This window comes from Rhipicephalus microplus, chromosome X (genome assembly GCF_043290135.1).
Source record: "Rhipicephalus microplus isolate Deutch F79 chromosome X, USDA_Rmic, whole genome shotgun sequence".
In the NCBI taxonomy this organism is placed as follows: Eukaryota; Metazoa; Arthropoda; class Arachnida; order Ixodida; family Ixodidae; genus Rhipicephalus; species Rhipicephalus microplus.
The window spans coordinates 80,978,039-81,000,563 of record NC_134710.1 but is presented as its reverse complement, the minus strand read 5'-3'; the positions used below and the strand labels follow the sequence as shown (position 1 = coordinate 81,000,563).

The window sequence follows — 22,525 nt, the reverse complement described above, 5'->3', positions numbered from 1 at the left end:
AGAGATTTGAGACGATTCAAAGAAACGGAGAGCAGAAAAAGAAAAAAAAAGGGCGCCCGAACTGTGCAACAACATCATCCGCCTTTGACGAGAGAAACACAGCCCGACCGAAAATGCGCGCACGCATTCGTCCCTTATCTCTTTTTTTTTTTTTTGCTTTTATTATAGCTGCCCGTCAAGAAATGGCCCGGCATGCGGCGAAAGCGTTCGTCGGCGCCGTCGCTGCAGCCGTGAAGAGTGCGTGCCACGGACTAGACAGCTAGCTGTGCACTCCCCGGCATGCGTAACACAATGCCACCAGCGAGACCGTCTCGGTCACCCCTTAGATTACTGTATTCTTCTGCGTTGAGAAGCACGCACTCCTTCCTTGTTTTCGCTCGCGGGGCACGGGAAAAAAAAATATATTACCTCCTTCCTTCCAGCACATAGTCAATGTTGCCAGCAGTTGCTAGAGATCCACTTCGAGAATGAAAAGACAAGAGGAAGACGCGACAGGGAGAGACCTTCATGAATGTCAAGAAGACGCAGACAGCTCCGAGCGACAGAAGCTTAATCATCGGGAGTAGGAAAAATAAACGAGCGAGAAGATGAAACACAAAACATTCATATAGGCGGTTGCTAACATCCGTATACCCGTAGATCTATAGCAGTTATTGCAGGTGTTCCTATATATTCGTTTTTGCCGAGTGAGACACGAATGAACGGTCTAGGAATAAAACAACCCGAAAATGTTAGCGTAACCATGGTTCACCAAGTAAGAATAAAACTTGACAAACAGATTAGTGCTTCACGGTGAAATGTGCGTGATGTACAATGCGATTGCATATATTTCATTAGGGAAGTACACCTTCTTTCTCTTGATAACGACTTCTGGTCCTGGTGCCAGTGTGGACACCATGAAGCAACTTGCGACATGTGTGTTTCCTTGTTTATTTGTGTGTCAGAGAGAGACAGAAATAACGCGCAAAATGTCTTGCTTCGAAACGGCGAGAATGTCAACGACTTGTATAGACTTGCGCAAGCCGACCGTGAAAGTTTCGGCGGCACGTTGAACGCCGGGCCCCGCCGCGGTGGTCTATAGTGGCTATAGGTACTCGGCTGCTTACCCGCAGGTCGCGGGATCGAATCCCGACTACGGCGGCTGCACTTTCGATGGAAGCGAAAATGCTGTGGGTCCGTGCGCTCCGATTAGGGTGCACGTTAAAGAACCCCAGGCGGTCGAAATTTCCGGAGTTCTCCACTACGGCATTTATATGCTGCTTTTGGAAAGTTAAATACGCCGCAGAGGAGAGCTTCGGAGAGTTAGGAAACCTGTGGTTATTAGGCCCTTACAAAAAAAAAAAAAAAAAACTGGCATACAAACTGCAGAAATTCTACAGATCATTAGCCATCGGCGATGCGGATTACATGAAGATAAGTGACAACTTTCTGTCACCACCTGTCACCTTCGAAACAATTGGTACACCAGAAAGTCTGCAGAACATTTATAGCCACGCATGCTGCAGCATGCCTGCAGAATATCCGCCAAACATCTGCAGAAAGTCTAAAGCACTTCTGCAGCACTTCTGCAGAATATCCGCACCATTTTGTCGCGGTGAACAAAAAGCAATAGCTATCATTTGCGTTAGCACGAAAATTCAAGGAACATACAGCGTCGAAGGGTATGATACCCCCCATACACTCACCCAACACATGCCCAACGCATAAACGCAAGAGCAAAGTGAATAGCAAACACATAAACACTTGCACTTCACAACATAACACCGAGCACCCGGTATATATATAGCCATGGTATCCTGACCGGCCAGTCAGTGCCGGTAGGAAAATGCCTGTGCTTTAAAATTTCACATTTATACGTACACAGAATACGTGCAGAATCATGCGGACCATGAAGTAACAATAAAATGCACAAATCTTTTTATCTACGTTTGTGAAATGAGCAACGTTCTTTTAATTAGTGGCATTTAATTACCAGCTGACAGGCTGTTGCTTGGGGATGGAGAAAAGGTGCAGCCTTTCTCCAGACAGAGAATTTGCAGGCTGGGGCGACTGTTGGATGACTGAAAGGAGAAACCCCTTTAGTTATTGTTATAGAATATATATATATATATATATATATATATATATATATATATATATATACACTCATTAACAGACAAGTCTGCTTGCCCTCTGCTCGGCATCTGCAGACAATCTGCATGCAGACCAGGTCTGTACGGCAGTGACTGCTGGCCGACTGATAGGTGACTGAAAGGTGAAATCCATTTAATTACCGGTCGCCAATGAATTCCACGGAAACCCGCAAGATGGCAGAAGGGTTTGGAAAGGGAAAGCGGGTGGTTGTTCTCTTTCCCTTTTTAAACCCATTTACTCATTGTCAACAAATGTGCCATCTTTCAAAATTTGTAGAAATATATACATACATATATGTTGCAAACGCCCGCGCGCATGCACTCTGAATGCACATTATCAGAGAAGTCTGCTTGGCGCGTCCGCTCAGCGTCTGCAGAAAGTCTGCAGACCAGGTCTATAGAAGAGGTCCGAGTCTACAGGAAGATGACTGGGTGACTGATACGTGACTCGTGGGTGATAGGGAGGTCAGACTCGTTTTTGTAAGGGAGGTGTCCCGACATCGCCCAATAAATGGGAATCTAGCACTGCGCTTCCATCGTTACGCTATAGCGCCGCGGCGGCATCGAAGCAACCGTTTTTCAGAGCAGCAGCCGAGCATCGGCCCACTGGGCCACCGTTTCGAGGTAAAAGGCGTACAGTGCATGAAAGCAGTGGATCAAGAACAAAGTCAATAAAACAACCCTGCGCATGCACAAAGCCTCTACTCCTTTCACACGCGCAGCCCGGCGTCGCCACGGCTGAGGTGTCCGGATCTGTCATAACAGCATGCTTTTGCGCGGTTCCCACGCACGCACGACATCGTCAGGTGACATCAACGCGCGCCTGCCGTCGTGAATGCGATCGCTCACACGTCCTTTCCCAGAAGTGCACATCGAGTAGTGGCGGATGGTTAAAGCTACACGTTTGTTTGCTTTTCGTAAGCGAGCTCTCTGAAGCGTTCGCCCGCGAGACCGACCAATCTTAGGCTCCCAGCCGAACGGGCACCGAGCCCATGGGACAATCTCGGATTTCGTCGCGACGAGTCCGCTTCCTGTCGGCGACACGAACCGGCGGCGATCATGCGTCTCGTCGAAATCGAGCCCGCGAAGCGCAACCGTCGTCCTACCGGCAGGAGCCTTCATCCTGAGCAACGTATACGCCACGGCGACGCATATGAATCCCCCCCCCCCCTCTCTCTCTCTCTCTCTCTCTCTCTCTCTCTCTCTCTCACACACACACTCTCTCTCTCACACTCTCTCTCTCACACACGCACACACACACACACACACACACACACACACACACACACGGGCGCGCGCACGCACGCACACACGCGCGCACACACACACACACACACACACGGGCGCGCGCACGCACGCACACACGCGCGCACACACACACACACACACACACGGGCGCGCGCACGCACGCGCATAGAGAGAGAGAGAGAGAGAGAGAGACGGTTAACGGTGACGGCTATAACGTTGAACGTACAAGAGACGTTCAACGACGACCCGACAGACTCGGTGAACACACACAACAGATAAAACAAAAAGACAATAACTTTATATTCGAAATTATTCGAAAACTTTTGCTCAAGAGAGCAATTCTTTACGCGTGCATAATATTTGCCAACAGGAAGCAGGGATCACGGCACGACAAGCAGACATGCCACTTTTTCACGGGGGTAATTGAAGGGCGCCCTTGCGCCACCCAAAGTGCGAAATCAGACCATGCCGAAGAATACCACGAAGCACGGCAACACAGATCAATGTTTGCAGACAGAGAGCCAACTGATGAAGGCTTTATGAAGATGCGATCGCGCGCGGCGAGGCGCTGCGGACGCGCGATCACGAAGCATCGTCCCGCTGGAATTACAGTATGTGCGCGTAATAAGAGTGATCTAGAAAAAAAAATGCGTCGATGCGGTGGCCACAAATGATCACCCAGCTTGGAGAATTCTGTCCCACTTTCCAAGGCACTCCTTCCAAGCAGTCGACCGGCTCGCTCAATCGTACAAACGATCGCAAATTTGTCGAGAAATGTAGAACTAAATGCGACTGCAAGCGACGAGAACAAGACCATTAAGAAGGAAAACGCTAAAGCAAGGATTCTGTGTGCAGTAATAGCACTAAAACACACCCTTTCGCTCTGTTTATCATTGTACAAAATAAGAAATAAATAAATAAAAGGAAAATGCCGAACGGCCAAGGAGTTGCCACTAAATTCTCCCATCCTGGTCCTTTTGCGCAATCAACGAGGCCGCTGGGGACCAGAACCTCCGTCGCGAGCATCGACCACAGCGCAAGGCTGGCTCTCTGCGTTGGCGCCGGCTCGAAGTGCTCGAGAACATCACTTTCCCCAGTGGCTGAATATGGGAAACGCGCGCCCATCTGGAATGGCCAGAGACGACGCGCCGTCCCACATGCAGTCGCATACTGCCGAACGGGTCCACTTCAGCGCGTCCATGGAAGGCGTATCAAAACGCCATTAGCGCGAAAGGGAGGCCCGATCCAACGGAGAGAGTGCGAACCACTTGGAGGGGAGAAGGGCATCGGAAAGCCGCTGGCGACGGTGCCAAAGCGCGCGCAATCCCTGATTGGGGCGGTTCGCTGAGGGAAGTACGTACGCGGACGGCAACAGAGCACCGAAGGAGCAGGTAAATCCTGCCAGAACATCCAACGGGAGGCGACGGGGAGGAGAGCAGTTTAGCGGACGCAGCACGCGCGTCGCTTACAAATAACGCCAACCTACCCAGAAAGGAATCGCCGAGCGTTTAATGGGTGCTCAGTTTGACGAGCGCCGAGTGCACAATGGCCCCTTCCCGTCCGATATACGCTGGGACAAAAGGCCCAGGAAATATCGGGAAAAACGAAAGGATAAAAGGACACAGCGAACGAGCGGCGCGGGAAGGCGCCTTTCCTGGGCCGATTGGGTGGCGGCGACCGCACTCTCCTTCCGGTTGCCGCAGCATGCGATTGCGGAGACAGCCGCGGGAACGGGGCCAAGCGCGCGGAGAGACGCTCGCTCTGCGAGTCGACAAAGCGCGCGCTCGCGTCTGACTACGACATGCCATTTTTGCGGAGCGTGTACATTCAGTTCAGTGACCGAAGCCGATTGAGAGAACGATGCGCGCCGCGGAAACGACGCTGGCACGAAAAAAAAAAAAAAAAAACACTGCTGCCCGGTCTGCAGCCGCCATTGTGCGCTGTCCCGCCGGCGCGCGGCACTTGATACGAAACGTCCCCCAAAACCGACTCTTTAAAGCTACCCATCTTCGACCCCAGTGTTAGCTGGTGGTGGGACCACAGACGGCTACCACGGATTCAATGAATAAAGTTGGGAATCCATCAGATTAGGGCACAATTCACCATTCAAACGTTCGGAGGAAGCGAGTGTTCCGAATACGAGACGGACTTGGAGTAAGCGGATACAACGGAGAAAATTATAACGCGAAGCCATGAAAAACCGTAGTGCAAGTGCGAGGCACGACTGTGATGAAGCCACGACTCTACAAAAATAGACAAACGATTTCGTTAATTTGTGCGTGAAGATGAAACACGGTACGGACTTTCCGCGAAAATTGTGAGCCAGTGAGAACAGAGCAGCGCAGCGACAAAGGACGTCTTTGTCACTGCACACACATCTGCAGTATACACTCGCTATAAAAACGAGAATAAGACGCGGCAGGGAATCGAACAGACCACCTTGGGACAAACACTGTTTTCACCCAGTCATAGCAAAAGGCTTGAGTACGCGAAAATTACTCCATTTGCAGCGCTAATATACAACAAAAACAATAATAAACAAGTGATAATGAGTAAGAAATAAAAAGAACTACGCAAAGAAGCAGAAATAAAGGGGCACGCTAACAATAAAAAAATGTTGGGGTCTTAAGTCTCAAAACCACGCTATGATTATGAGAGACGCCATATATATAGTGAAGGGCTTTGGAAATTTAGACCACCTGCTAAATTTAGATACACTGGACTTCAGCATTTTAATCTACACCGACAATGCCGCGGCCGGGATACGATCCCGCGACCTTCGGACAAGCAGTCGAGCACCATTAAAGGGACAGTGAAATCGAATAACAATTTACGTGAGAGTCAAAGCTCGACAGTGTACGACAACGTCTAAAACGACAATATTATCAACAGCAGTGTCCTACTTACCGAGAAATTAATGTAAATTCACGAGAACACATGTGCCGCAGTAGGACACTCACAAAATCATCCCGATGACGTCAGAGTTACAGCCTACAATTCATCACTAGTAATCGAACTAGCTGCACTAAATACAGAAACTTACGTACATCAAGAGACGTAAAAAATGCTACTTGCTTGTTTCTAATTAATTATTAAAAAAAAGAACTACCAGACGTTACTACTTGCTCGAGTGGTTCAAAACGGCCCAGTTGAACTAAGCACGCCTGCCATCTCGGAGCCAATGGCAAGAAATTGTTCAATGGCCATTGTTGCAGCTGTGGCTCCCGTTGCTTTCGTTCTGCTGCTACTATAGTGTCAGCGGCCGCACAGTAAAGCCGCCAATGTTGTGCACGGCAACAGTGACGTCAGACGTCTGCTCGAGGCGGTAACTTGAAGTGCGCTAACCCGATGCGGACCACTGATTGATTGATATGTGGGGTTTAACGTCCCAAAACCACCATATGATTATGAGAGACACCGTAGTGGAGGGCTCCGGAAATTTCGACCACCTGGGGTTCTCAACGTGCACCCAAATCTGAGCACATGGGCCTACAGCATTTTCGCCTCCATCGAAAATGCAGCCCGGATTCGATCCCGCGACCTGCGGGTCAGCAGCCGAGTACCTTAATTGCCACTAGACCACCGCGGCGGAGGATGCGGGCCACTAAACCATGATGTTGTTTCAAAATAAGCGCTTCCTAGGCACAAGAATAACACTACGAGGTTTCTAGACTACTATTTCAACAATCAACGTCGACTTAATGTTATCATTTAGTGTCCCTTTAATCACAAGGCGGTGCTTTCAAGAATGGGTAAAAAGATCCATTGTGCGAGAGAACCTAATGCGAACCTATGTGTAAACACACACACACACACACACACACACACACACACACACAAACGCGACGTATCTATAGTAATGCGGTGACTGTGCAGTGTGGTCATTTCCCTCTGCTAGAACGGCGCTCTGCTGCAGTCGAGACATGTTTTTCGCAATGCCTCACAGATGGCACACAGACACACACGCGCGCGCGCACGCGCGAGGGGTACGTACAGATTTTTGATCCAAAGCAAGAGTCGCATGGCCTCCAAAATACACGCCACGCGCTCGCCATCTAGGAGGCCACAATGTCTCAGAGATGGCAGCACATTATCTGGCGTTTGCCTTTTGCTTGATCAACGCCTCTGAAAAGGCATGATATGTCTTCCGCCAGATGGACATAGTTGCCCGCTTTAAGAGCTTTTTGAAAGTTCCTGTGTGTTGTTAGCGGCGATGGCTGCACTAACCAGGCCTTTTTCGACGTAGTTAGATGGCCTCCCAAATGCGCCTACAAATCGCCGAATGGGCTCGTTTTCTTCGGGACACCTGTCGAACAAAATGCGTTAAGGAAACTCCTGCCACTATATGGCATTTATATAGTGTTGTTTCCCGAAGCAGCTGCACATAACATCGTGGCTTTGTGGTAAGACACCTGCTTGCCACGCGAACGGCCCATCCTCGATGAGACCAAAATTTTATTCTTTATTTTATTTGCTTCTTTGTCGATTTTTCACTCACAACCAACGCTGCCGACGCCGACGGCGGAATTTCTGTGACACGAGCTCTCTAACGCTATCGCGTTAAAACTGCAACACAGCCATTACGCCCACCTCTATGAGAAGGTAAAACATACATCAGGTGCGCCGCCATGCAAGGCCGTTATGCGGTGAAGCATACCTAAAATCACACGGGCCCGCTGTCACTGGGCATTCACTGCTTTCAAAAGGGGCTTTTTTTTTTTTTTTTCGTTCGAGAATGCGTTTAGTCCCTCCTTTCTTCCTAAGTAATGGCTTCTCGGACCATCTGGGTGAAGCGGGCCCCCATTTGAGAACCACTGATACCTTGCCTTAAGAATGCAAGGCCAACTCATGAAAAGCACGAAAGTCTTGAAACGCTTCGCCCTTAACATTCGACATTATCTTTCCGTTTGCGACTGGTGTTGTGTTTTCCTGATTCAGGCGTCAAAAGCAAAGCAGACCGAATGGCCCGCGACGGCACAAGCACGGCCTGACACTCCCCTTTTAGACCCAATTCTAGCGAGAAACTAGGCCAACAAATACGCAGTTTTTTTTATTAAGAAGCAGAGAAAATAAAACCAACCAGGGAAAAATCAGGAGTGGTTAGAGGGCTGCCTATGTAGTACAACATGCACTTTACGTGCCCTCCGGAGTTCGCGCATAAATGATCGATAAGCGGCCGAGATTGTCTACATAACGAATAGAGCAGTCGGGCATCCATCATCTAAGGCTTCTGCTCAAACCGACAATTCTTCGCGCCCTCAGCCACAGCTTAGACAACTTCACGAAACGACGGTAATTACGACCATAATATTTTTGCTGCTTAGTTTACGATGAGTCACGTTTATAGAGAACACTGCATGCGATATTTTGTGTTCGAAGCACAGTTGAATCAGCCGCGAAAGACTAACAGACTCCTTCCGTAATGAGAGTTGTAATTGAAAAGAAAGAAAAAAAGAACGCCATTTTTGCTCCCCCGAAGTGACGGATGACTTCGAATTGGCTTCTCGGCACGACCTCTAAAATTCCGCAACCATCCAGGACGCGCGCAGCGCGCTGAGAAATATCGTACACTCTGAGCTGAAATTCGGCAGAGTTGGACTAACTGCAATCGTTAAACCAACGGACGAACGGTTCATCCAACAGGGACTAAATGCACGACAGTGCGTGTCGTGCGCAAACACCCGGCAATGAAGGTACCAACGGAGAGGGTAACTGCGCCGCGATCGCCTTCGGTCGATGCTGCACTGCAATGCTCAGCACGGTTAGCGATCACGAAAACGAGTTATATCGGCTATACGCCACTGTGAAAGCAAAGCACTATGAAACGAATAGAAGATGTTGTGAGAGGCGAGTTCAACACGCAGTCAGTGCACACAGCAAGCGCCCTCGCGTTTCCACCATACCGTCACGGGCGGGCCGAAACCAAGTGAAAGTTTCCGAACACGGGCAATGCGGATAACTCGCTTCAAAGTGCGGAATTCGTTTGAACTACGAAGAACAGTGACGACGCTAATAAACGTAAGCTGTTCGTCAGCGGTCGTGTACCCGCCGCACTGTCCCTGGCCACTCCCGCAGTTAGTCCAAAATTGGTTCAAAATCTGAGGCAGCCCATTTAGCCCCCTAGAGGACCAATGGTTTACTCCACTTTAGTCCTTTTCGGCTTAGAGTGTAGGCTATAGGCTAGACAACTATCAATAACAGTCGCTGCGTGCCAGCAACGACTCACTGCATGAAACAGCACTTCACGATTTACTTTTTGTATGTTTATGCCGTGCATGAATAAGTGTGTGGCTCCCAAAGCTATGGTTGAATTCGATTATGCCACTGAAACAGGCAGGCGCTCATAAAGAATAAGTATGTGGCTCCCAAAGCTGTGGTTGAATTCGATTTTGCCACTGAAACAGGCAGGCGCTCATAAAGAGAGAGAGAGACCATTAGAAAAACAGATGTATCGCTCTTTCCAGTTCATAGAGGTTTGGGTCACTGCAGTCGTTTTAAGATAGAAGAGCCAACGATGATGAGTGCTTCGCAAAAATGGGCGCGCTTCGAAGAGCCGACTGCTTCCGAGCCTTCGGTGCCGCTGGAAGCACTTTTCCGTCTCAGAAAAGAAACTCAGAGGTGCGTTGTTGAAAGCGAGGCTACATTTAGTGCCGGTCACATCATGTGTTGCGGAATAACGGAGGGCACGGATATCATCGCGTGAGTTCAGGCCTCATGTGTCGCGAGACACGCGCTTTCAGAGGCCCCCTGCACTCGGCAAATCTTCAGAAAACCCAGCTCCGTAAGGGTGAGTTGATGCTTTGCAAGTCTTCATGCACCAAGGGCGATCGGTGCTCTGACGCGAGATTGACTAAATGGACAAACGTCGCGAGCTCGCATGCGTCATGCAGAATAGTAGCAGAAATATCGGATCTCGTCGTGAATTAGACTGGGTATATAGGTAGGCACACAGAAAGATGTGACAATCGCGTTTTGCTATACTGGCAGTATGCACGAATGACCGTATTGTCGTGAGCTCATTTTTGGTGCAAGCAGTACTTTACCAATTACGACTTCACATCAAAGAACGCAGCTCGGATATATAATTTTTTGGAGTCGCGTGAGAGCCGAAGATTTCTTGACTTGTTTTGCATCGGGCATCCAAACTAGGAGTACCGTGGTGGTGCAGCCATGCGTAGAGGCATAGGTGAGCCATTGCCACTTCTCAAACAGCACTGTTTCTCTGAGTACATGTCGCGTACAAGTGTTTCATTCATAATTATGTGCCTTTTTTTTCCTTTCAAACATAACCTTTTAGGCCTATGAAGCATTTCATGGTTAAGGACGAGATAAAAATTTGGGTTGAAAGAACAAAAATACTTTCACCTTATTAGCGCAACAATTAAATCATTATTATATTTTGGTGCTTGGATGTGAATGCTTCTACCACATAAATAAAAACAGTACATAACCAGAAACTGGCCATAGCAGCCGATATACCAGTGCAGTATGAAAAATGAAGCTTCAAAAGACCAAAATAATTGCATGCATGTTGAAGTAGGATAACATGTTTTGGATATGCCGTCTTGAATGCATTCGACAGGGAGACTGCTCGCGCAAGGCCGGCCTCTCGGGACAGGGCAAACACCTGTTTTCTACACTGATTTATTTGAACAGGTAAGGATTTCCCTAATATTTGCATGCATTTTATCTCTATGACATGCCGCGAATCATGTCCATGCTTAGCAATATACAAGCAGAAAAATACAAGATGTTACATTTCATGCAAATGCATTTATAAGCTACTATTCATACGAACAAGTAAGTGGATCTTTTTAGAGGTGAAATATATGTTGTACATAAAGCTGAAATGTCCGGATTTTACATTTCAAACTGTAGGTTAGAAACTTACGAGTAGAGTGGAAATGTGTTTTTTTTTATTGCGATAGCAACTATATGGACACTCTTGGCTGGATTTAGCCGCCGGCGTCGACATGGGCCTCGCCGTCACTTACCGTATATGTATACGTATTTATATATATGAAAACGCAAGAAAGAAAAAAAAAACCTGAAAAAGACTCCGGCGCGCGGAATCGAACGTGAAAATACTAAGTCGTGAATAAGAGGCGTTAACCACAGAGCCACGGAGAAGCCCGTCATTCAACGATCAAACGGCAAGCTATTCATATGTACCACTTACCGCTGGTGATGGCCATCTCGGGGGGAGAGGCGGGAGGGGTTAACTATCATGTTTTCAGCATTACCAGCATGATGGCGCAATGAGCGCGTGGCGGCGCGCGTTCTCATCAGGCGTACTTTTCCCCGCAAAGAGGAGAAGATGGACGCTCGCTCGCGCACTCTTATATCCCGGTGGGGAGTACGCCTTGGCTGGCCTGTGGCTTTCACCGGAACGATTCTGTTCGTGATTTTCTTCCCTATCTATATCTATGGTGTGATTTTCTTCCTTATCTATATCTCTGCCATCGTGTCTTTTCTCGCCTTTCTTCAAGCTTAGGGCCCTACATAGCATACAATTGGTAGCCCACTTCTTTCTCTATGAGGTTTTAACGTGTTTGACAAATTCGCTAAGGACATTCGAAGCATCAAGCCCACAGTGCTCATCCAGAAGTCACTTTGGTGAAAATGACGCGCTCAGTGTCGCTATAGCCCCCCGGATTTAGTTATGGTTGGTTTTGGTTCAGGGTACGTACGCCATGAATTTAAGCAAGAACCCGAAAGCATTCGTCAAATAAGTACGATGAATCAACGAAAAAGGCATTTCCTCCAGGAGTGAACGACATACTGTACTTTTATAATTCAGCTTCATCTGGCCCTTTGGAAGGAATGTGACGCGAGACCACCATCCTTGCTTCGACTGGAAGGAAGACTATACGGCACCATTATTCGGTGTTCCGCGTGTAGCACAGCTGAACGGCCGCAATAAAACAAGCCCCCCAAGGAGCGAGAAGCGTTCACTCGCACTATCCACGCGTAGGCAATTATTCAGCGCAGATTAGAAGAGAGCGGCTCGGTGCAGGAGCCCGGTGCGGCTTCACGCATGATGACGAAGGGGACGGGGGAGACACCGGGCAGGTGAGGCGAAGGTGCCGAAAACTGGCCACCACCGAAGTCGCCATCAATCTGGCACTTGACGAAAACTTGGCGACCGATAAAGCGATCGGAGAAAAATGAAGCCGGGTCCAAGACGCCCTGCTCGAGCGCGGGGCGCAAAGCGAGCGATAAGGCGTCGGCGGGCGTGCACCGGGGCCGAGCGCGCAGCGTTTCATTATCTGTTATCCTTTCGCGAGAAGAAGCGCACCGTATACGTGCCATCGATTTGCGAACGCCGGCGGCAGCGGACCATTTAATGAGAGCCTATACGCCGCCGTGGCCATGCGTTGCGTACAGGGGCCCACGGCACGCCTTCCCGGGCCCGTGTGGGCACCCACATAAAAGTACGCGCACTTGGTCGTGATGATCAAGAACAACTGTCTAATCGATGCCCAAGAACACGCCTCCTGCGCTCACGGTCTCGCGACTGAGAAGCTGCACCCCCCCCCCCCCAACATACGGCCCCTGTAGCCCTGATATCTCACTTCGGTTACTTCAATAGCAATTCCGAAACTTTCATTCTCTTCGAGAGGTCCATGAAACAACAATACAGAACGTTCAGTAAAACGGTCACGATGGAGCAATTTCGCAATTGCTGATGAAAGAACACATCTGACAAGTCAACGGTGCAGTCACAATACACTCTTCATAACCCTACGAGCAGTGCACCGCGTTACTCGGAATGACCCTTCAATACACAGGCTCGTTTCTTTCAAAACACAAGCAGTGAGAATATCGACCGGACTACGCAATTCACTGCGCTTGCAGTAGCAGGGGAAAAAAAAAGGGGGGGGGGGTAAGGCACGATGTCACGGAGTCATCTTGTATTGCGATGCGTTATAATAAACTACAAGCACGACTCACGTCAAAAATCAACTGATTCATTTGTTTTATTTCTCGCACCAACATCTGTGTGCACGGCCCGTCATACAAACAAACACACACACACACACACACACACACACACACACACACACACACACACAAGCACCAACGAAAGCTGCGGGTTCAGGGGTCTGCGCCCCGACTCCGGTGAAAACGCGGAGGAACAGCGCGCCGGCGAGTCGCGCGACGCTTCACAATGGCATCAGCGTCAACTAGGCGCGCATGCGGCCACGCTCGACAGCGCAGAGCCCAGAATAGCCATTTCCATCCCACTTCAGCCCCGCTCGACTCGCAGACGCGGGATAGACGCGCCCAATGCGTGTGCGTGCGAGCAGCAACAGCGCCCGTGTGTACACCACGGGCGACGAGGCGTGCACAACAGCAGTCACACGAAACGCAAGTGAAACGAACGGCGAGGCGACGAGCATCGTCTGATCGGTGCGCGCCGAAGGAATCCCGGGCAGACAACGCTTTCTCTGCGCTTCCGGCGAGGGATTTCTCTGTTTTCAGTTTTTGTTTGTTTGCGTCTGTATTTCGCTTCGAATCCCTCCAGCGAGCTCTGCAGGGCGCGCACATTCCAGAAAGCGCGAAGTGCATCATCGCTTTGGAGGCGCCTGCCTATTCGAAAGGAATCCTGGGCCAGATCACGCGGAACATGCAGGCCCGTCAACTGAATTCGCAAGAAGTCACAATCGTCAGGGTAATGCACTAAGAGTACGCGTAAGACGTTTATACGGGGTCATAGGCAGACTCCAGAAAGTTGACTCGGCGAACGACGCGCTTCATGTTAGCCTGCGCTTTCATTCTCCTTTTTTTTTTCTTGTTTGCTGCACAATTTTCCCTCGCGTAAATCCCCGTATGACAAGCAGGCGCTACATAACCGACAATCTCGAACAAACGTACACATAAACCGATAATTTTTGGACGGCCGGTAAGCGCGCAAGTAACATCACGGCCTATGCGAAGTATGCGCTGTCATATGCAACGATGGTTTTTGCAGACCGAATTCTGACGAGTAACGTGTTGTCGCACGGTATAATAGCTCGCCATGATTCTACGTAGAACTGAAATAAACAACATGCAATAATTAGTTTTAAATTCCCGTCGTCGTGCATATATAAACTAACGTCCAAGCAATTACCTCGTCATGACGGCAGAGCAGTTCATCGAATCATTAACACGCTACGCTGAGTGCTTGATTGATATGTGGGGTTTAACAACCTAAAACCACCATATGATTAAGAGAGACGCCGTAGTGGAGGGCTCCGGAAATATTTACCACCAGGAGCAAAGAAATAAAAAAAAGAAACCACATCTAATTTGCCCTATTATACATTATGCAGCAAGTTACTCAAAGGGTAGCGCTTTTTATTTCTTCACATTTTGTGAGCCGCGAGAAATATGCGCGCACTTATGCACACAACAAACAAACAAAACAAAATAAAGCAATGACGTAGACGCATGGGCCAAAGGGAGCCTCGGCGTTAACACGAACCGGCACGTAGCCACAGTACTTCCGTACCGGAAACGAAAGGACGAGCGGAAGTACGCTGGCGCAATCGATATCCGGTCGCATCCGAAGCGAACCGGAACGGATCAACCAATCGTAGGGAAACGACCGCGTAGCAGAAACGCGCCATAAAAGGCCGAGCGACAGAATAAAGCCACACCGCGGAGGGTGCTCGCCCAGCGCAATGGTCCAAAACACGACGCCCACTAAAACAACGCACCCGACGACACTCGACGCATCGGCTGCAGGGAAAGCTAACCTGAAGCCGAACTCAACGAATGTCGATGACCTATCGAACTATAAGAAGAGCACTCGGCGATAACATTCAATAGTAGCACCATCACAATAACCAAGAGAAGAAATTCCTTCTTCAAGAACATTCAAACCTATTAATTATTGGAACCCGGGAAATTTCACATTATTTCCAACAAACGTTTTCACAGTAACATTTTGCTACAAAAAATCACAAAGACATCAACGTTATCACGTGGCTGCAAAAAATTACTCTTGAACATATTAGCATGCACGCGGTTAGTAAAATGCTACTGGGTTTCAAGTTTTAAATAGAACATGCCAGTAGAAATAAATAGCAGTAAAGCTAAAATTCCGCAAAAAGTACCAACAAACATACTCAACTACTGACCAGAGAATATAGGATAACCAACTAAAACTTGTTGCGTTTTCTGATCAGGTTGCCTGCCTCTCCAGAGGACGCTTCTCCATACAGCGGTGCTCCTAAAGCTTGCTTTGCTGCAACATGAAGTTTACTGCGGGAAAGCCGCCACAAGACCCGAAGTGATGTGCTCTCGCGGTATTTGAAGTGCGATAGTAGATATGTAATGCAGTTACTCGTTGTTTATAATATATCAGTGTAAATAGACAAAACATCGAAATATTGAATACCATGGTCGTTTTTCCATTTGGCGTAGAAATGAACTTTGAAAACGGGGGTCAGGACTAAGGTACATTTTTTTTTTTTTCAGGAGGGGAGTACAAATGTAACGCTTATGATAAGCCGACGCTTCGTTTTTTTGATGTTCTAGTTCTGACGAACAGCGTTTATTGAGGTTTATTTATGGCGATAAAGAGGAAAAATGAAATCATTTTACGCATACTTCAATTATATTGCACGTGCCGTATTCATTGACATATCCTAAAAAGAAAACAGAAAAGAGAAAACAAAACTGCAACATCACCAACCAGACAGCAATTGTGACTGCAATTTCTTCATAACAATATGAGCAGTTTCGTCGTGCTATGTCAATGAGTCTAAGCAGGAACCAACGATTTGCAAAGAGGCCGAAAAAGGACGTGCGGCTACATTCATAGTGTGTTAGCTTTCTTTTTTGCATTTGCACCGAGACCACCTGTAGATGAAACAAACGATTTCTTCTAATCGTTGACAGTCCACAGTACAGACAAGCTGGCGACTATGACGCTTGTACACTAGCTTAGGTTTCATACTGCCTTTTTACTTGGCTTAATTTTAAAGAAGGGGGGGGGTTCACGACGCCATGAAAAGGGTCAGAAGCACATGACTATAGTTCACAACAGATACCCGTAGTGATCGTAAGCGCAACGCGACACACAAGATGCGACTAACCTCCGCCGGTGACGCCTTTGTCATGTCTTACGCGTTGTCATGTCATGTCACATTTCGGGCTTTATGTGTGACACATGCCGATGAGAGCAATATCCTCTCCAACGTGTATGACGCTTTGTGTATGACGCTTTGTGACGAATTTTGAATCAAAGTCTGTCCAAAATATAACCTTCCCGCCCTTTTTCACCGTAGCTGATTCTAATGTCTAGTCGAAGAGCACTCACACGGAAAATAAAGGATTACATGGCCTGGGCGGGGGGCATCGTATTTCGGAGAGTTCAACGTCAAGCCAACGTTTGAGAAGACGGGCGCATGCATCAAGTCGCGTAATGACACGTGCGCACGCTTCAATTAGGCAACGAACATAAGATTGAGACAGGACAAATTTACCGTTGTCCTTGACATTGTATTACACTGAACATAGACTTCTTCTAACACCTCTTTCATTTTCCTTACGTCACTGCGTCAATCTATATATGTCAGTGTGCGCAGTTCATCTGTTCGTGAATTCTTGCGTATCTTTTAAAAGGATGGTATATAATACCCACAACACATATTATAGTCGCTCTAAACTACACGCTGTATATATGGCAATAAAGACAGCTGGGTTTATGGGATTTAGCTTTATAAGGTTATAGTATATAAACACCGCCGCACGAAAGCTTGCGCAGCCCACATGCATATTGCACGCAAACACAAACGCGATCGCACACGCATACACACAGAGGCACACGCAGACGATTCACGGTGCGGAATTATGGAGAAGCACGCGAATGAAAAAAAAAAAAATCACCGAAATATCCGGAGCTTCCTCACACACTCTTCGCGACGGCGCACCAAACGCCGTAGCCATTACGCGTAACAAAAACCCTGGTGCGTGTCCACAAAGTTTTCGCTTAATTAAACCCCTGGCCGACACTGCTGGGCTCAGTGGCTCGACCCACAATAAGCGTTTTGCCAGCCGCACGGAGGCAAGCGGAGGACGGACGAGGAACAGAGCCCACCAACAGGAAATCGGTGGGACTTCTTAAGCGAGCAGAGTCCGGGCCGGTCGACGTGCGGGGAACATCTCGCCCGATGCGGAGGCAAGCGGGGCGCCACTGTAAAGAGGAACTGCCGCTACCCGCTCCCTCGTCGCCGCAGCCCAGGGAGTTGAGCGAGACGCGTGCCAGCCGTGCGGCGGCGACCGACCGCGGGTCCCAATCTGCACCACGTGTAGCGCTAATTACGCGGGAGCCCAAATTAGCCCGGAAAGGGAACGCTCCCCGGGAAGAAGTGCAGGAAGAAAACAGGCAGCGAGGAGGGAACTGCCCTTACACGGGCAACCGCGCGAAAGCATCCCCCGAACGGCAGCGAAAACAAGAGAGCATGCAGGCTGGCGGCGATTACTGCGGCTCCGCGCGGACGAACAGCCGCAGCAATTGTGCGACGTCAGCGACAGCGCTCAGCAAACGCCGTGCCTGGCACGAAAGAAAGGCCGTCGACACCGTCGTGGTCCCGGTGAAAGACAAATACGGCACGCAACGCGAAAGGCTGACGGATTCGCTGCTCTCGCTCCGTGCCCACTAATCGCCCTCCTCGGGTTTTGAACTGCCAACCGACGCGCTGCGGTAAGCAACGAGGAAAAGAACGAAAAAAAAAAAGAAAAAAAGCCCACAGGCGACAGTCCTGCAGTACTCACCCACACAGCAGGACCTAGCAGGAAAACGATCACTCATTCCCCGAAGAAGAAAACAAAGGCAGAAATCCCTGACTCACGCTTGTCGAAACGGTATAGACAACAAGAGGCGCAAAACTTGACTTAAGGCTTCCGAATATTTGACACACAACGTACCGTTTAACTGATTCCGGAAAGAAAAAAAAATAGAACGGGAAAAACAGCGGTTAAGCCACTACGTATTCACGTTTCTTGCGCCGAAACCAACAAAGCTGCCATCACCCGTGTGGATAGCATTTTCCGCGAAAAAAAAAAAGGACAAGAACTAAGGAAGAGAGCACAGACAGGCGAAGAGAAAGAGACTGCACCTGTCTGTGCTCTCTTCCTTCTTGTCCCTTTTTTTTTTTTTCGCGCAAAATGCCATCCACATTGAAATACCGACTCACCCAACGCTCGGTTCTTCTAGGCCGCCACCAGCTGGTACACGGCACAACACTCGCTTGTCTCCTCCTCGTTTCCCATTTACGCGCGCACGAAAGTATTGTACGCTTCGGTGTCAACAAACGCGCCACTCCTGAGCGCGCCACAGTCTGTAGTCCCTGAACAAATATCAAGACTTCAACCAGTGCGCCAATACGGCCGGCTGACTGCGCACGTTTGTACGACCCGTATAAGATAACCGACGCAACTGCAGGAAGATGGGCGCGGAAGTGGGCCGATAGCGGAACGACGAAAGTGGTGGGGCAGGGGTGGTAAAGGGCCCGCTGCCTTCAAGGGGTTGATCGGGCATTTATCAGTAGGGACAAAGCTTAAGCCGCACACCCTTATCATCGCGACTGCATTAAAACAAGACACGTCTGAAAGGGTAGAAGACGTCACAGGAGGTCCACGGCACCGACCCGCACCGATCGAGGGCGCTCCTCGGCAACTTCGGCCGCATCTGCATGCCGATTCCGAGGCCCGCGCAGCTGTTTTCCTGAAATAGACGCCGCCAACGCCGCACTCCCCTGCTTTCTCACGCACCTTCCTCTTTGCTCATTTAACCGCTCTCCCTCTCCACAAGGCGTCTCACAGCGGAGACGACGAAGACGAATGCTGTGACAAGAGGCCGTTTTATACGCGGACGTATTTCATGCCAACCGTGCACTATGGCCCCGGGTTTCCTTCCAGCTGAGGAGTATGCTCTCGCCGGCTCTTTTCTCTCTGCCTACCACTTCGCTCTCAACTAATATTTTTCTTTCATCCCTCACAGCGAAGTATTCGCACCGGGAAGCAGATTCCTTTTCACCAGTGAATACACTACTGCGCACTCGACGAGAGACCGACGGTGGGGCACACAGCAGCACCCGAAACGTTTTCAGCAAGGCGGACACGAGGCGCGCCAAATCTCGCAAACTTAAGCTATTAATGGCACGGCACGCCGACTAGCTGCCTGGCTCCACGGCTGCAGCTACGAACTTCACTTCCGCAGGTGAATATAGCAACGTTAAACGGACTCTGCAAGGCAAACTGCCACCCAGTGTAGCGACGCCTTCGGTGTGAACTCTGAGAGGCTGGCACAGCGGTCGATTAACAGGAAAACATTAACAAGGCGTAGGGTGGGGTAAAAATGAGGCATGGGGCAAAACGCGATATTTTGTCTTTTCCGGCCTCTGTAGCTACTACAGTTTTATTCGTTCCACTTTTCCAGCGACGATTGCTGGTCCTTGTCTGTTTTTTTTGTTGTTTTTTTTTTCACGTGTAAAAGTTTATGATTGCTCGCAGTGTTCGCGCGGGAAAAATTACGTGGCTGGTGCCGGCGTGTTAGAGACCCGTCAAAAATTGGTAAAATTCTGCTCATGAAGCTACTCCGGCGTCAGTACAAAGAAGTAACTATTTATGTCGTTATTTTATACTTCTGGCTGCCCCGCCACGGTGGTCTAGTGGCTAAGGTACTCGGCTGCTGACCCGCAGGTCGCGGGATCAAATCCCGGCTGTGGTGGCTGCATTTCCGATGGAGGCGGAAATGTTGTAGGCCCGTGTACTCAGATTTGGGTGCACGTTAAAGAACCCCAGGTGGTCGAAATTTCCGGAGCCCTCCACTACGGCGTCTCTCATAATCATATAGTGGTTTTGGGACGTTAAACCCCACAAATCAATCAATATACTTCTGGCTACTTACCACTAAAAGTATGGTTCATTTGGTTCCCAGGACCAAAGTGGATTTTTTTTTAATGGGGCATGCCACAGGGGCGAAACGCGACAAAAAGCATCAAGTTACCTTCGAGAGTATCTTATTCAGTGAACCATTTAACTACTTTTATTGTATATTTTAATTGACTGTTTAGGAGGATTCAGACGTACAAGAATATATGATATAGATATTCCTGGCCGGAAAACGACATTAAATAGTACTGACTGCTGGTGAAGACAAGACTAATTTCTTTGCGCTGCATCCAGGTTGCTCCGCGCTTTCAGGGATATTCTCAAGAGGCGCATCGAAAATTGAAAGAATTCGAACTCAAGCTGTTCACAAACACGTTTCGGAAAGGGGTTTTATTGAAATTTTTTTCATACCGATTAAAAAAAATGACGAGATATAGAAAATCCGAAGTTGATCGCCTCACAAAGCCCGGCTGACGAAGTTGAAAGCCACGTACGAAATGCTCGTGCAGTTCTGCATCAAAACAGCAAAAAGGAGGCGAAGAAGAGGTGTCAAAACATATCTACATTTCGAATCGTGAAATAATACGATGAAGTGAAAGCGTTCAAAAATACAACATTAACACAAAGAAAGACTGACGGTGTTTGATGTGCAAGGAATTCGAGGCAACAGATCGAGAGCTGGGGCCTGTCTGGAATTAATGCGTGGAGTGCAAGAACTGGGCTTACGAAGACTTCGTGAGGGCCCACGGAGTGAATTTGATGAGGGCCCACGACGTGCTTCTACTGGAACAACTGAAGAGATGAAATTGTTTTCACACTGTCTCGTTTTGCCTTACAGGCTGCGACAAATGGAAACACATGGTGCCTTTTTTATTTCTTTTTATAGCAAACTTTCGAACTGTGGCAACATGGTCATATTTATGTAGCACATACTTTATACCCAAAGGAATGTTTTTGCATTGACGTTTAATGGTAACAAGTGGAATACAAATTTTATTCACTATTTTCAAATTTTGGTCTCATCCCACCCTACCCTTCAAAAAGAAAAGATGCGAAGAAACGTCAAGTCTCTGCGCGACTGTTAAAGGGGCACTGCAACACTTTTCCAAGTAAGCATCGAATTATCTCGCCATCAAAGGTCTGCGCCACGCCAATCGATAGCCGAATTTCCCTTTTCTCTTCTTTTTTTTATTTGAAGCCATCGTAATATGACTCGGTCTCGGGCTACACATGGAAAGGGGGGGGGGGTAATAAAGTGACAAAAACTCATGATTGGGCGTGTCATGCGGTGGTCATGCACTACGACAACACGATATAGCGTTGGTATCAGCAGGAGCGTCACGCAAAAAAAATTATTACAAAAAATCGAAGTGAAATAACTTATCAACATTTACTGACCCTCACACGTGTCCAGAACCGCCTCTGTGAACAGATTTGTAAGGGCGAGCAAACTCGCCTTCGAAAATTGGCGCGAGTACTTCTTTAAAGGTCAGTGTTGCGAGTAGCAATAAATGGCGAGACATCATACATACTTTATAGTATCGATCGTGGCTGTCCAGATCCAACCTCTGCGTGTGCAAGCGCAAGCCAACCGACCCACGCAAAGCAATGATAGCGGTGTAATTGGAAAACTACTTTATTCTTCAAGACAGAGTAGCATGGAAATATGGTGCCTATGATACACAAGTGATTATAGGTGTTTACTTTTAGTATTAACTCCCGCTTACGGAAAAAAAAAGATTGTATCCGTCATGTTCCTAATTATGCTAGTAGATAAACATAATGAGATAAAACTGGTGTTTATTCCCGCCGAACAGTTTTTCGCAGCGACAGCCCAGATTTGTAGGTCATGTTGGTTGCTGCTCTCGTCGTATAAAATGTTGCACAAGGGGGCGGGGACTGCTCTGCAGCCTTGTTTGAGAAACGGCTCGGGAAAACTTTGGTTGTCGCGCGGCGATAAACACCGCACGCATGGTGAAGCATATAAAGGTCCCCCTCCCCGCAACCCCTTTCTTTCCTTGCCTTCCCTATGCAGGCACAAGTACAGCTGATTACGCCCTTCAAGCTGACAGCGGCGTGCCACCAACGAGCCCGCGCGTGTTGCGACAATGCCTCGGCCGCTGTGGAAGGTTCCGCTTTCGTTCCACACGACCCGTCAAAAGACGACGCGCATGGGAATGCGTATAGTGCTTCATTACATTGCGCGACATCATTTACTCACTTTCCAACAAATGTGTACACTTCTACGTTGAATG

At 48.6% G+C, this 22,525-nt stretch overlaps 1 protein-coding gene across 3 annotated transcripts in view; it reads right to left on the bottom strand.

The window, feature by feature from the left end:
- The window catches only part of Mcr (macroglobulin complement-related), a 253,503-nt gene that overhangs the window by 129,734 nt on the left and 101,244 nt on the right, over window positions 1-22,525 (bottom strand). Inside the window, exon 1 of one of the 3 annotated variants that reach the window (XM_075877219.1) lies at window positions 18,572-18,590. The exons of the other annotated variants lie outside the window; for them this stretch is intronic. The gene's annotated coding sequence lies outside the window, so the exon portion shown is untranslated. Of the gene's footprint in view, window positions 1-18,571; window positions 18,591-22,525 lie in introns of those variants that run through there. 3 annotated transcript variants of the gene reach the window in all.